This window comes from Dermacentor variabilis, chromosome 4 (assembly GCF_050947875.1).
Source record: "Dermacentor variabilis isolate Ectoservices chromosome 4, ASM5094787v1, whole genome shotgun sequence".
In the NCBI taxonomy this organism is placed as follows: domain Eukaryota; kingdom Metazoa; phylum Arthropoda; class Arachnida; order Ixodida; family Ixodidae; genus Dermacentor; species Dermacentor variabilis.
The window spans coordinates 35,026,651-35,041,758 of NC_134571.1; positions in this window are offsets into that span (position 1 = coordinate 35,026,651).

The window sequence follows — 15,108 nt, forward strand, 5'->3', positions numbered from 1 at the left end:
GGAATTTCCAAAGGTAGTCTACTGCAAACAACATAACTGTAGTCTGTGAGATTGATCCTGCAGAATGGAGGACATTACTTGCATGAGAAACCGAGCCACCATGTCCAACTAATTAACAAAATATCCACTAATTAATTACTTATTTAACTACATTAGGCCCATATTGCAACTTAAGAATCGTATTTGCAAGGCGTATCCACTTGGAAATTATTTCCAGAATGACACCACTTTCGAGACTGCTGTTCCACTTACATTTCTTTTTTTTTACAACACGTTCCTTTATGCATAGAAAAACTAAAGTAACCGGAACGCTCTTGTATTCCGTGCCCCACTTTCGGAAATAATATGTCGAAACTGGTGTCATCCTGTAAATTTATTTCAAGCGGTTACCTCTTGCAAGCTCACCAGCTACAATTCATAGACTGCAATATGTGCCATAAAATCAATAATTACGAAGTTCATTTGTGAACGTTTGTTAATATGTTGAGTATGTTCTTCGATTTCTCGTGCTAGTAATGCCCGCGTTCTCGCATAATCCAGCTCGAGGACAAGAATTAGCCTCTCTGCCACAGGCCATTTTTAAGAAAAAATTGTAAAACTGAAAAATTATCACCCTGCATATTTGATGGAAGCGATCTGAAGTCACGACGGAAGGCTGAATAGGTAAGCAGCGTTGGCGTATCTTGATCGTATTTCAACACGTCGTGAGGTACATACAGCTTTAATGGTTCACTTGTGCAGCAAAAGTGGTTATAACTGATGTTTTCTTTTTACAGCGAAGCCGTTAGCTTCTAGTTGGTCGTTATTTTTCATGTCCGTGTCCGTCAGTGGAGATGCGGGCGGATCCCGGCGGCATTGCACGGCCAAGAGTAGCGGCTCGTACCTCCGTACACGGCAGAGGCTTCAACCAGTCGGCAAAGCGAAGCGAACAGCGCGAACATTCTTTGGAGTCACGCATACAAGTACGGAACAGCATACATTTCAGCGAAGAGCAAGCGCAAAGCATTTATCCGAACCACGTAATTGATGATAAGGCGCTCCTGATAACAGCGCGAAGCACGTGGCCGTTCCCCGCGTACATTTCCCGGTAAAGATTACTATTTCGCTGCCGCGGCGACGGCGGCTTGCGACGTCGCAACCGGCCCGGCAACTGATTTCAATGTTGTTGCAGCGCCGCTATGGGCCACGGCGTGCTGCCAAAATTACCATTAATCCTATATCTACCATTACTTTCAAGTACCATTACTGCAAAGCAATAAAGCATTGCATACCACCCTCAGCAGTTGTAGTGGTTGTTTTCAGCAGCTTCGCTGGACATCCATTTTCGCAGAGATGGGATGGCGAGTCAATATTTTAACATAGAAATTATACAGTGAAGGATTCTCCGTTTCGATAGGGTAATTTGAGCCCCGTAAAGCATGTTTTTTGGAGTTCTAAGTGTTTTTCCGATACCGCAGCTTAGTTTCAGTTTATATATATATTACAATATAATCCAAATATGCTCAAGAGACGTGCCTCCACGGGAAAGACGGTGAACTGTCTGGGCTCTTGGCGCGATCGGGTGTCTTTACAAACCTAACATTGCGCTTGGGATCTTACGAATTACTCTACATAGTCGCGTCCGCTAAAGCACCTAGCACATGCCGAGGCCAACGGGACGAGATAAACTTTACATGATAGTAGAAGCGTAGTCTAAATGTCAAACCAGTTGAAATGCAGGACTTGACCCTTTATGTAGTACAGTACTGCCGCGTTCATAGCGCTGTCAGCAACAAAGCGCAAAACTTTGGGATAATATGGCCTGAAAGGTTCACTTATGTGCCAGTAGGTTTGAAAACCTTTAGGCTGCGTAGGAAAATTGTCTGACCCAACATTTGTAATGCGCTTGATCCTTCATGAACTCGCTGCTCATAATGAGACCTTGCAGTTAGCGGAGACTGTCGTGAAATGTGAAGACAAAGAAAGATAAATATAAAAAAATCAAGGAACCTCAATGTTACTCTGATAACAAGAGAAAATGTAGTTGCACAGCCGAAACGAACAACGGTAGGTTACCATATGAAACTTGTGTATAAGCAAAAAGTCGACACTCTGGAAACAAGAAAAAAAGGAAAACAACGCACTTCAAGAGCGAAATTAAACTACTTTCTTCCTTTGGCCCTCGAGGACAGGTCGACTCATTGAGAAAGACCTGAATAAATTGACTATTGCATAAGAGTGGCTTCCACCCGGGCTTCTGTGCCTTTTTTTTTCTGCATTTATCTTTGTTTTGTTGACATGGGCTACGAACAAAGCGTAACGCACGGTAACTTATGCGTCGACTGCAGTAATAAAGAGACGCGATTCCTTTCTGCTGATGTTTTCTGGTACTTCCTACCGCACCTACTGCCAAGGAGAGCTTAGACACTTCGGGAATGTTATGAAAAGGCTAAATTGCAGAGAAAATAGAGAGAGAGAGAAACTCGGGCGACCAGAAAGACGTGAAACGTCGGTAAAGAATGTGGGCCTTTAGGTAGCAAATGAAAAATTCCCGAAGCGAGGAGGCGCAAAGGCACCGGTGAGTGCGGCAGGGAAACCGCTTCAATTTCCTTCTAGCGTTTCGACTGAACAGTTTGGCTCAAAAAAAAACAAAAAAAAACGACGCACAGTTCCATAGCGCCGGTCTCCTAAAGTTGATCATTTTGCTTCGGCTCTTTCTCGTTACGTTTCTCAATCGCCGGTCTTTAACCTCTCGTGGCGGCAGTGATTTGGAAACAGGTCGAAGACCGCAACTGGTGTTTTTCATTTTGTGCACGTAAGCTCGGATGATTAAACTGGTCTTGTTTTATTTATTCATAATTTTTTATTTATACAGTACTGCGTACTCATGGTCCAAACAGGGTGGTCGATACAGATACAAGAAATACAAAATAAACAGCAACGAAAAAGCAACAATAACATAGGCTCAGAAAGGTTATTTCAAAGCTTGACCACTTGTTTTGATACGGCAGTTCCATTCGCGAATGGTTCTCGCGAAATAAGAAAACTTAAATAGGTCTGTGCGAGCAAAATATGGGGTTAGGGCGTTTTCATTGTGATGTCGAGTGGGCCTACTAGTTAAGAGTGCCAAATATGTTGATGCATCTAGCGCTAGCTTGTTTTCCAAAAGTTGGGAAAGAAATTCTAATCTAAATTTTTGCCTTCGTGCCTGTAATACGGGAATGCCATTTGCTTGTATTAAATCAGAAGGTTAATCTAATGCTGAAAATTTGTTAAAAATAAACCTTACGGCCTTTCTCTGAATACGTTCAAGACAATAAATGTTGCGCTTAGTATGAGGATCCAATATAATGCACGCATATTCCAGTCTTGGCTGCACAAGAGCAGTATAGCAGAGCAGCTTAACATTAGTGGGAGCAGTTTTGAGTTTATGTTTAAGAACACAAAGCTTGCGGAAGGCGGATGAACAAACATTATCAATATCAAGATCCGAAGACAGGTTTAAATTGAGTGTTACACCGAGGTATTTATAGCAATTTACTTCTTGTAATGGTGAAGACACCAATATCTAGGTGTATGACAGCGGATTTTTTGGGCGAGTTACTGGAAGGGAGACACATTTGCTCGTGTTAAGTGTCATTCACCATTTTATACACCATTCATGTATATTGTCCAGACTAGTGTTGAGATTGTTGTAATCGTTAGTGGAACTAATTTCTTTAAACAAAACACAATCATCAGCAAACAATCTTATTTCTACACCAGGGCGAACAACATCAACTATATCATTAATATGCAATATAAAGAGGAAAGGGCTTAACACGCTGCCCTGAGGTACACTGGATGTGACCGGAAGACAGCCCGAGTGGTCACACGCTACATCAACGTATTGTTTGCGATTACTCAAATAGGCTGAAATCCAGTCAACAAGTATTTGTGGAATGCCTATTGCTTCAAGTTTGAAAATGAGTTTACTATGGGGAACTTTATCTAAGGCTTTGAAAAAAATCTCAGAAAAGCATGTCTATCCTACCGTGTCTATCGAGGGTCAATGCTAGAGAATGAAATAATGTGACGAGTTGAGTTGCGCTTGATAGTCCCTTCCGAAATCCGTGCTGATATTTGGTCAATATGCAGCGTTGCTCGAGGATTTTACTAGTAGCTATGATATGTTCAATAATTTTACAGCATTGCGAAGCTAGTGAGATAGGACGGTAATTTTCTAGTGTAGGCGGTCTGCCTTTTCAAAGATGGGTACAATTCGGTCTGTCCTCCAATCACTGGGTAGTTGTGAAGTCAGCAAAGAAGTGCGAAAAACAAGTACCTTACAGGCTTTCGCGGAGGCATTGTGCAAGGGCGGAAATACGGTAACATATTCGTATGGAATTAGGGAAAGAAAAGAAAAAAAAAGAACATAAGTACAATGAAAGGAACATTCATCTAACGCAGCAGCATGGAAAATTTTTGCGACATCCGTAAATACAGTATGAAGAGCAATAACAAAACATAGTTAACACAATAACGTATTTGCATGTATGCAGTTATAAATATAGTAAAACTTAGGATCGACTGAAATTCTTTTATTAGCTTGCAGAGAGAGAGAGAGAAAACAAGGGTAGGAAAGGCAGGGAGGTCAACCAGAACAGCATCCGCTTTGCTACCCTACACTGCGGGTGGAAAAAGGGGAATAGAAAGGGGAAGAAAGGGAGAGGGTAAGTACTGAGTACGTGTGGGAGGGACACCATACACAATGACACTATAAAGGGTCTGTTAGCAGAAAAATGCACTAAAATTAGACTGTTCAAACGGCATATTGATCGATCAGAATATTGTGAAATGCACGGCGCTTCGATTGGCAAGCGATGTTATCTGGGAGAGCGTTCCATAAACGGACCGCACTGGGCAAAGCTGAAAAATTAAAAGCGTGTGTATTGTCGTAAATTCGGGTGTAGCTGAACTGATTGCGCACTCGTTGTGTCGTCGAAGATGCATTATTCAGGTTTGATGGGGATAGGCCAACTGTGTGAATTAATCTATGAAATAATAATGGAAGGGAAATATCACGGCGAGAAGTTAGTGGTTGCAACGAAAGATTGACTTTTATTTGGGTTACACTTGAGGGGTTACTATAATCTTCCATAAATGAAACGGCTCGCTCTATTTATTTATTTATTTATTTATTTATTTATTTATTTATTTATTTATTTGTTTGTTTGTTTATTTATTTATTTGTCCTCAGGGCCTTTCCGCATTAGAGAGGGGAGTGGGTTATACAACAAATAAGAAGGAAATAAATCATGAGCTTATACACAATATTTGCTAATTATACAATGTTAGCTGAAAGTATGATAAATGCAGTAATAGAACATGACATATAAAAGTAACATTAAACAAGAAAAAGGAAAACACCAAGAGCAGTTCGTACAAATGTTTGCTATTATACATTGTCAGCTAGTGCTTTTCGAAAATTATCATCGTTATTAATGAAAACAATGTCAGATGGAAGTTCATTCCAATCTTTCGATGTACGCGGCAAAAATGAGAGTAAGAAGTCTGTCGTGTTATAAGCACCAATTCTAACTTTATGATGATGATCAGTACGGTGAGATAAGTAATATGGTAGCGACATGAATTTTGGATGAAGTATAGGGTGGTGATACAGCTTATGAAAAAATGAAAGGCGGGAAATTTTTCGACGTGTTGCTAGCGGTTGAACACCCAGATTCGATTTCATTGAAGAAACGCTCGCACCATGGTAGTAATTCCAAAGAATAAAACGAGTGGCGTTATTTTGGATTAGTTCCAGGGAATGTATTAGGTTTTCGTGGAAAGGGTCCCATATAGCTGCAGCGTATTCTAATTTTGGCCGTAACAGGGCTTTATAAAGTAGTAATTTTAAAGGAGAGGGAGCATAGGAAAAGTTACGGCGTAAGTATCCCAGCAAGCGGTTGGTTTGATTAATTATATATTCGATGTGATGATTCCATGTTAATTTAGATGTTATATGCAAGCCTAAGTACTTATATGAGTTAGTCGATTCTAAAGCAACGTTATTCAAGTAGTGCACAGGCAGATCCTTAGATCGGGATACTCTCAGAAATTTGCACTTATTAATGACGAATTCCATTCGCCACAATCGGCACCATTTGCTGACGTTATTAAGATCGGCCTGAAGCAGGGTGATGTCGTGTTCGTTAGTTATTTCTCTAGGAAATACACAGTCGTCTGCAAATAAATGTACGTTGGAGGTTATTGCTGAAGGTAAGTCATTAATATAGATGAGGAATAGTAGAGGTTCCAGGACGGAGCCTTGTGGCACACCGGACTGAACGTCGCTATGTGGTGAGTTATGGCCATTAGCTGTTACGAACTGAGAATGGTTAGCGAGAAATGACTCAATCCATTTGAGAACGTTATGATCTAGGTTTAAGTTGCTTAATTTATAAAGTAAAAGTTTATGACACACTTTGTCAAAGGCTTTAGAAAAATCTAAAAAAATACAATCGGCCAGAGAAGAACAGTCAAGTATTTGGCGTAGTTTGTGAGTAGATGCTAATAATTGTGATTCACATGAGATTGATTTTCGAAACCCATGTTGTGATGGCGAAAAAATAAATTAGATTAAAGAAAATCCGCAGTTTTACTAAAAATTATATGTTCTAGCAGTTTGCAGCAGGTACTGGTTAATGATATCGGGCGATAATTTGTAGGTGATGTTTTGCTGCCAGATTTATGCAAAGGAATTATTTTTCCTATTTTTAATACATTCTGATGGAACAGTAGATGTGTTGAGTGATTGTTGAAATATTTTGGTTAGTATAATGGAATTCGACGAGGTATATTTGATGAGGAGGCCATATACAAGAAGCATACTCAATTTGTGGCTGTACAATCGTTATGTAAGCTAGTTTTCTTAGTGGTAAAGGCGCAGTTGTGAAGTTGCGGCACAGAAGTCCTAATGTTCTGGAGGCGTGAGCTGAAATGGAGGTGATGTGATAAGTCCATGAAAGATTTCGCGTAAGGAGCACTTCTAAGCACTTATATTCTATTTCTAGATGTGTTCTATTATATATATATATATATATATATATATATATATATATATATATATATATATATATATATATATATATATATATATATATATATATATACCCGTGCAACCCACCTGCACTGCCACGTGGGTGTTGCAAGGGTTTCCTTTCACGCTGCATCAGCCGCAGGAAAGCGTTCGCCAGGTCTCGTTGAAGAAAAAGAAAAATCACCGGTGACGAATAATGCCACTATCGTTTGGACATATCGCTCCGCAACAAGGCAATGCTTCCCAGCAATGAATCCAGGCTACAGCCATAGATGGCGCTGCACTAGACCCATGTGCCCCAGCAATGTCGGCAAAAGAACCACGTTTTCGCCTCCCGACGACACACTGTCACTACGCCATCCTGGTGCCGAGGACTTTTTTTCTGTGCGTTGAAACAAAGGCAATCGCACAAAAGTTGCACTACCATCTTTTTTTCACCGAGAAACTTCATTGTGGCTCTGGACATTCAGATGACGTAGAAGTAGGCATTAGTAAAAGCCACCCCGAGCCATAGTAGACAAATGAGAATAACCTTCCGTCGAGGTTAGCCGTGCCGAAGGCGGAGCATTAGATCATCCAAAGCAACGAGAATTGAACTTAGCGAGTTTTCAAAACTACTACTCGCGCCACAATGGCTTGAACCCATGACGTTGCAGTAGCATACCGGCGCCGAGGGTTTCGTTCACGAGTGAGAAAAAAACGGTAGTTCGGCCTTCATATGTTTTTCTGTGATCTAAGTCTTACGGTGGAATGAACGAAAGTTTCGACTAGAAAATACCTTATGAATAGAATCTGATACACTGTTTCTATTAGTGTCCCTTTAAGATGTCGTACCAAAATGGCTGAACCTCTGCGCTTTTCACGGAAAATGTTATCACTATAGTTATTTTCACGCACTCGTTCTGACGACTATCTCGAGCATACGAACGGCTCTGCGAATACAAGCCGACAATTCTGTTTCTTTTTCGATAAGAATTTAGAAAGATGTTTCGACCATTCTATTAGTGTACCGAAATGGGCAGAACCGTTTGACCAACGACTGCTACAGAGAAATTTTATAAGTTCAACCCGTTAAACGGTTCTAGATATTGCTGGAAAAGATGAAATATTCGTTAAAGCGACTGCAACATCCACATCTTTTTTCTTTTTTTTTGCGCAAAAAGAGGGCTGTTTAGTTTCTCGGGAGACGTACACAACCTAGCTCTCTTTCTATCAGTCAGTCGTATTGCTCCGTCTCCTCATTCTGTTATAGGCTACGAGGTTTACCATGAAGAAAACAAAATGAGTTGAATCCTATCTGGAAAGGACGTTACGGATTTTTGTCCGATACTAAGAGAGAAAATAAGCAAATATTGTTTTGTTGACTGCATTATGAGTACATGTTCTGCAATGGATTTTATTGGTATTTTTCAAGGACTCTTGATTGAATGCGCAATACGTTTATATGAATTATCTAACCTTGTCAGGTGCGGCACAATATTACGAAGAAAGAGTATGCTTAAAAAGGTGAGCAAGTCGGTTGCAAGTGAAATGTAAAGTGTGAAAAAAAATGAACATGGCTGGCTCTTCTTTCCAGTGCGAGCGCTTCCTGCAGCTTATACTGCCCAGAATGCTATGAGTCTTACTACACACAACACACATCCATGCCCCAGTTTCCGCTGCAGTTTTCTTGGAATTTAGGAGAGACTACCATACTTGTTTCAGGCACTATGGGGAGACCTTGGCTAAACACAAAACGCACCCTGCTTTACCAGGGAGAATGAGCGATGGTGCTCCAGTGGTTGCAGGTGAATTACACTTTTCGAACACCAGACCGCAAAAGTACAATAGACGAAGTAGCGTTACTGCTTTCCACTACGCCAACGCTTCCTCGAGACGACACACTAAAGCATAAAACGCCCCAAAAACAAACACAAGAAAGGCATAAAAAGGAATCCAAGCATGCTCCTAAGTTCAACGAAGAGAAGGGAAGTAAAAAAGAAACCAACGACTGAGGAATGAGTAACACTAGGAGAGAAGAGGGCGTGATGACATTTTGGGCATTGCCAGAAAGTCTCAAAACACAAATGTAAATGTGAAAGATGCAAGAGCGGAAAGCGACACGAGTGGAGTTGAGGGGCGTAGTTTCTTGGCTGAAAGTGGCCCGAGTGGTGCAAAATCAATAGGCCGGCCGTTGGTGCACGTTGGCAACCGAGGTAAACGGGTAAAGCCACGGGTGTGAGTTGGCACGACAGGGGCGTCACAGAACAGGACGAATCAATTCTCTACGGAATCCGCTTTGACTCCGGTGCTTTTACAAGCGCGGTGGCTTCTGATCGAGAACTCTACCGGAATGAGAAAGCTGTGGCGATGGCAGGACGCTGGCTGCTACCGGATCTACTGGATCTGGACTCGTGAAGTCCACTGTAACGGGCGAAGCTGTTTCCAGATATGAAAAAAAAAAGAAGTAGAAAATAAATGCAAGGAAATGTTGTCGTAACGTTGAATTTGTAAATGGTGGGTCACTATTTGCGCAAGTTGTTGAAAATGGTTATAGGTAGTCTTCCGGGGTTTTCAACGCAAGAGCGACTCAGGCTATGATGTATCAGACATTTGTTGACCATGGAGCGTGGAAACACAAAATACATCAGAATGCATCCCCTGCACCGCTTCTATTCCGTCTGTGTCTTCCATAACAGATGCATAAAACGTGCCACACAGAAATTCCGTTTTCCTCGCAATAATTTTTCGTATGATGCGAAAAATATTACATCTCATTTAACTTGTCAACGCAGATACAGCGTTGACAAGTTAACTCCTGCTCGCTCGATGTCACCCCTAGAAGGGCTAGTTTACATTCGATGCTTTCGATGCTAAATATGCTCCCATGGGGCATAATATTGGCAGAGTTAACATGACTTAAGTGCTTGAATTAAAGCCGAAATAAAAGGTGCGTGTTGCACTTCGCTTGCAGGTACCGGAAAACGAAAATTCTGTGACTGCAGCCAGCGTATATTCTGTAATAAGAATTAGTTCCTCAAAAGTATATTATTTCTCATCATGCGCTCCACGGAAGGGCCCATCCAGTGATATCGGAGCCGTGGTTTTGTGCGAGCTAACGAATAAAACTAAAATGAATATGAAATAGAAATTGCTCTTTAAGAATGCAGCTATTCTCGAAAATATAACCTCCTGCATGTAATGCGTGTTTGATCAATGCGTTCATTCAGTTATAGTTCCTTGTGCAGTTTACTAACTCGAGAACTGCTTATTGTGCGGGCAAACGGTAGAGGAAGCAAAAAAAGGAGAAACAAACAAAATGCAAGCGCCCCTGTCCAAATATTTCTTTTTTATTGCGCTTAGAAGACACGCTGCAATGAAGTAGCTTCGGCGCAGTCAACTTTTCGTGTGCGCAATCTGGGCATTTTCTGAGCACTGACATAGGGGCACGAAACTTAAGTGGAGGTTAACGGCCGCGCAACGAGCAATGGAATGAGATGTAATAGGCGTAACGTTACGAGGCAGGAAGACGACAGCTTCAATCAGAGAGGGAAACTCCGGTAGCCGATATTCTGGATGAATTTACGAGAAAGAAGTGCAACTGGGCAGGTCATGCACTGCGTTGAGTAGATAACCGAAGGACCACGAGAGTATAGCAGAAAAGGTGCTAAGGAAAGAAGATAGAGGTGCATACAAGATTAAGTGAAGCGATTTACTGCGGTTATGTCCGGGTTTCGTTATAGTGCCAAGGACACTGTTTTTAGGACATATCATAGCCAGGGTAAGCCCATCTTTCCCCCTTGAAGGAACTCCTCCACACTAGATGGTCAGAGCTTGCGCTACGAGCCGGGCTTTACTTCGCTGACACTGCCCTCCACGACGTGCGTCTCTAATGCCATGCTGTCCGCATGCGTGCGTCGGATGACGACGCACGCATGCGGACAGCATGGCATTAGTCTACTCTACCGCTGCTTAGTTTCCTTTCTCTAGTGCTGCTAAAGTGTCCTTCATCGAGGGACAATTGTTGCGCTGCACGAACACTCGTTTTACTCTTCTGAAACAATAATTTCTATCGATGTGCTTGAGAAATCGACCGGCATAATTGAGTATCTTGAAGAAAACCAAGGTAAACAGGGAGAAAGACAGAAATAACATAAAAGAAGATATTCTTAAATTACTTCCATTAAGAATATCATGGCTGCCGGCGCTCAGCTTGCTTCCAGTCTATGCTGAGAGAGAGAGAGAGTTTAATGAAACCTGGAGAGGTTTGCCTGGCGGCATGCCTAGTATGCTACTCCAAGTGGGAACACTGAAAAATGAAATGACATGCACAGCACAACGCGTGTCACAGATCCACTACAATTACCAGACACACCACGGCAATAAACAAGCTAAACAATTTTGATGAGACCAATTTGAATGGTCCGGTTGATTTTATTTAATTTGGCACTGCAGCAGTGGTCAGGGCTGAGGTGGAACGTCATCGTGTAGAGTGGATGGTGAGCGATGAGAATGTGGCTGTCACTCGGGTGGGCTGCTGGTGAGTTGGAATCGCAGATGTGTTCACACATAAATCAGCAGAAAGAAAGCCCGTAAAAACGGGATTTCGCCGATGGTAGGTCAACCACTGCGGAGCGACACATAAATTTATCAAACATTTATTTTTCACAGTGTTTATTTTAATCCTTATATGTGACAAACGTTATGGAAATTGCAGCTATATCATGGCTACTAAGGTCATAGTGATGCCCTAGAAATGCGTGAATTACGCCACACCGCCAGCCGTCGCAGCAGGTCCTTCTATAACATCATTATTTTCTCCTTTTCCCCCTTATTTTCAGGCGATCGCGACAGGCAGGCTTTCGGCGCCCATCGATCACCGCCTGTGCCCCACGCTGTTCACACTCTTATGTGGGAACACGATGGGTCACTGCACCGAGTCCTCGCTTCGCTTAATTAACGCGGTGCTGCGACTTAATCATACGCATACATGGTCCGCGTAGCAAAAACTGATAGCTACTCGAAATGGCTTCAACAAAGCACGCCTCTATGTGAGCAGCAAAGATTACTTTTTGTCCCGAACTTCCTCAGTATTTACGATAATTGATGAGGTTACTTTCTCTGTTAAAACTGATAAACTTGTTATTTGGGACCTACTTTGTTTTCCACGGTGGGTAAGCCAGAGAAAATTGGAAAGCAGAACACACCTGATTCAATTGGCATGACACGTTGTCGCATCAGTATCACTCGCATGCACTGTACCCTTTAGTATGTCGCTTTGAAAATACGAGCGCCGATTGTTAAGCCTCGTAGAGCATGCGACAAAACTGCCTGCTCATGCATTGGTTCTGATAAACTCTCGTTTAGTCATATTCCACGTGGACAGTGCGGGCGTGAGTCGTGAAATGGACTGCTTGTCTTCGTCACGACGACACCTCGTTGTCGTCGCGCTGTGTGAAAGGCCTCATTCGCCTGGCAGTAGTCATTGCTTCTTGATAACTGGATTGCTTTCACTTGGCAGTAGTTTCATGGGCTTTAAACGTGCTTTTCTTTAGAGGAAGATAGCTCACATCTTTCACGAGGTCGTTTGGTATAGTCAGGTTTATACGACTTATCTGAGCTATAGCTACCGCAGTCTTCTTTCCTTTCTTTTTTTTCAGCTTTCTCACATTTTCGTAAAGCCATGCGTATAGACACATTTTCACTACTTAAATATGCATGCCTAGCCACGTTTACGCCATCCATCACATTCCAGTGAAATCCGTCCGTGATGTTACTGCTCACGCTTCGCGGTGGTGCGCTTCGCCGAAAACGTCGACGGGTGTCGAGACTGCGTAAGCATCCTTTGTAGATTTTTTTTTGTGTTTTCGGCGCCATGCAATCCATCACGTGTCTACGCTATGCTCATTCCGTCGCAATGGGTTTCACAAAGAGCCTGCGATCGGTCACTTATATATGCGGGTGAGGGTGTGTCACGACTCTTTTTTACGGTCTACGCGACCAGTGGCCCAGCGAACTGGCCCCGCTGTCGCTGAAAGAAATGCGCAGCACTTATAGCTTTATGTACATTCCAAGCAAGCGAATTATTTCTGTCGGTCAAATTGCCTGGTTAATTCTTGTTTCTCTATACTTTGGCGAAAAGTAGATATAATTATACAAGCTGTTCTTCCTTGCAGTAGATTAGCAAGTGGAGAATGTTTTGCGGTGTTGGTGGCAATAGTCGAAGAATTGTCCCTGGTAGAACAGAATTTCGAGCAGTCCTTAGAACATAGAACTTTTGGATGATGATTCAGCCTCTAGTTGTTGTCGATGAAGCACGAAATCCTGAGCGAGTTGCGAGTGAGAATGAGGGGAGCGAATCATATAACTTATAGTGAGAGCCGCGCTGGTGCGACAACGTTGTCGACGTCAACTAAGGGCTAAATCGCCTTCCAAAATTTTTCTCATCCATTATCATCATCGTCATAATCATAATCATCGTCACCACGAGCATACCTAGTGGCACTTATAATAACAATGCACTATCTGCGGGATCCAATCACGAGAGAAGTGAGAAAGAGACGTGCGCAAACACGTAATGTACTCGTATACAAACCTAAAGACGGAAAAGCGGGGGTAACTCGCCAAGAAAGATTCAGAAACACAATGTAATGTTTGTTTTCTCATTCAAAGGTTACAGTTAGGCTTCACTATGTTTACGACACCCAAGCTTTTCGTGGCGGCTAGCGCACCAGAGTTTTCTGCCTTTAAACTGCGACGCGCATTGAACCATTCACGCTATAGGGCAGAAGAAACCAATATTGGTCAGGAAGTAGCACTAACGCTGGGTGTGCAATTGAGCAATTGGTCGGGCATTGGCATAAGCGAGGTCTGTGGGAAACAGCAGGAGAACATGATATGAGAGATCAATGTTAGTAACTGTGGGCGACCCTATGGGCACCATGCAAATGTAACACCAGCCCCGATGAGAGCATCTCTCGGGGAGAAACGGCGGAATTGAGCAGGTAGTACTTGCACTGCGGTTCAGCGTGCGGGCGCATTGTTTGTTTGGTTTGTGGGATGGTGATTTACATGTAAACCGAGAATATAGTTTCTTGATGCTAGCTGAGATCCGTTGACATCCGAAGCGCAAAACGTGTTGTGATAATAGGCACAACAGTGTTTGCAGTAATGCTACCTGCTGGTGCGCAGCTCCTTTCTTTTTAACTACCTTTTGCCGGCGTGGATATGAGATAATTGGTGCATGAATTTTTCGGTTACTTTAACCTCGAGGCGCGACGCCGATGTGCACGCCGGTGCAGACTAGTGCAGTAATAAATTGCTGCATAGCCTTGTCGATGCGTTCATTATGGCTGGAGAAACGCATACGTTGGCTATTTAAAAACCACGTGCAAACACCCCATCCTTGACCTCTTAGGCGTGGTTTTCTTTGAAACAGCAGGCTGTGAACCAAGAAGAAAAGAAACGACAGATCCCGAACAATGGAAACGTGATAATCTGTACATAGAGATCTGAACATATTATACTATACTGCTTCACTGCATCGTTCTTTTAAATTAAAGTATAGCTCCGCTTACATGAAGAGACATCACGGATGTGTTCTGCCTCAATATTTAATGCTTCTTTTTTTCGGCCGACACAGTAGTGCACATGAACAAGCATTTGAACCGGAGCCTCGTACGACTCGGAACACGAAACAATGGTGCAGAAAGTTGTCGTACTCAGCCGGCAGTGATCCAAATTGCTCTATGGGAGGGCCCGGTGCGTCAAATATTTTGGTCCGTAATGGTGACGACTAAGTTCAGTTGTCTAGTTTATACTACTAAATTACCAGCGAACAAGGAAACGTTTACCCTGGAGCATTCACTACTGACAGTCGGTGGTGGCTTCATTTAGGTTTCGCATCTGCATCTCGCACATCATCTCGGTCACAGCGAATGCGTGTCTTGTACTCCTATGTGGCTTCTCGTTGAATGTAGCTAAATATTTCACACACGCGCAGCGCCTGTGCGTTATACTGAATAACGGAATAAACTCTCGTTGCGCGACAACAATAAAACCATCCATCA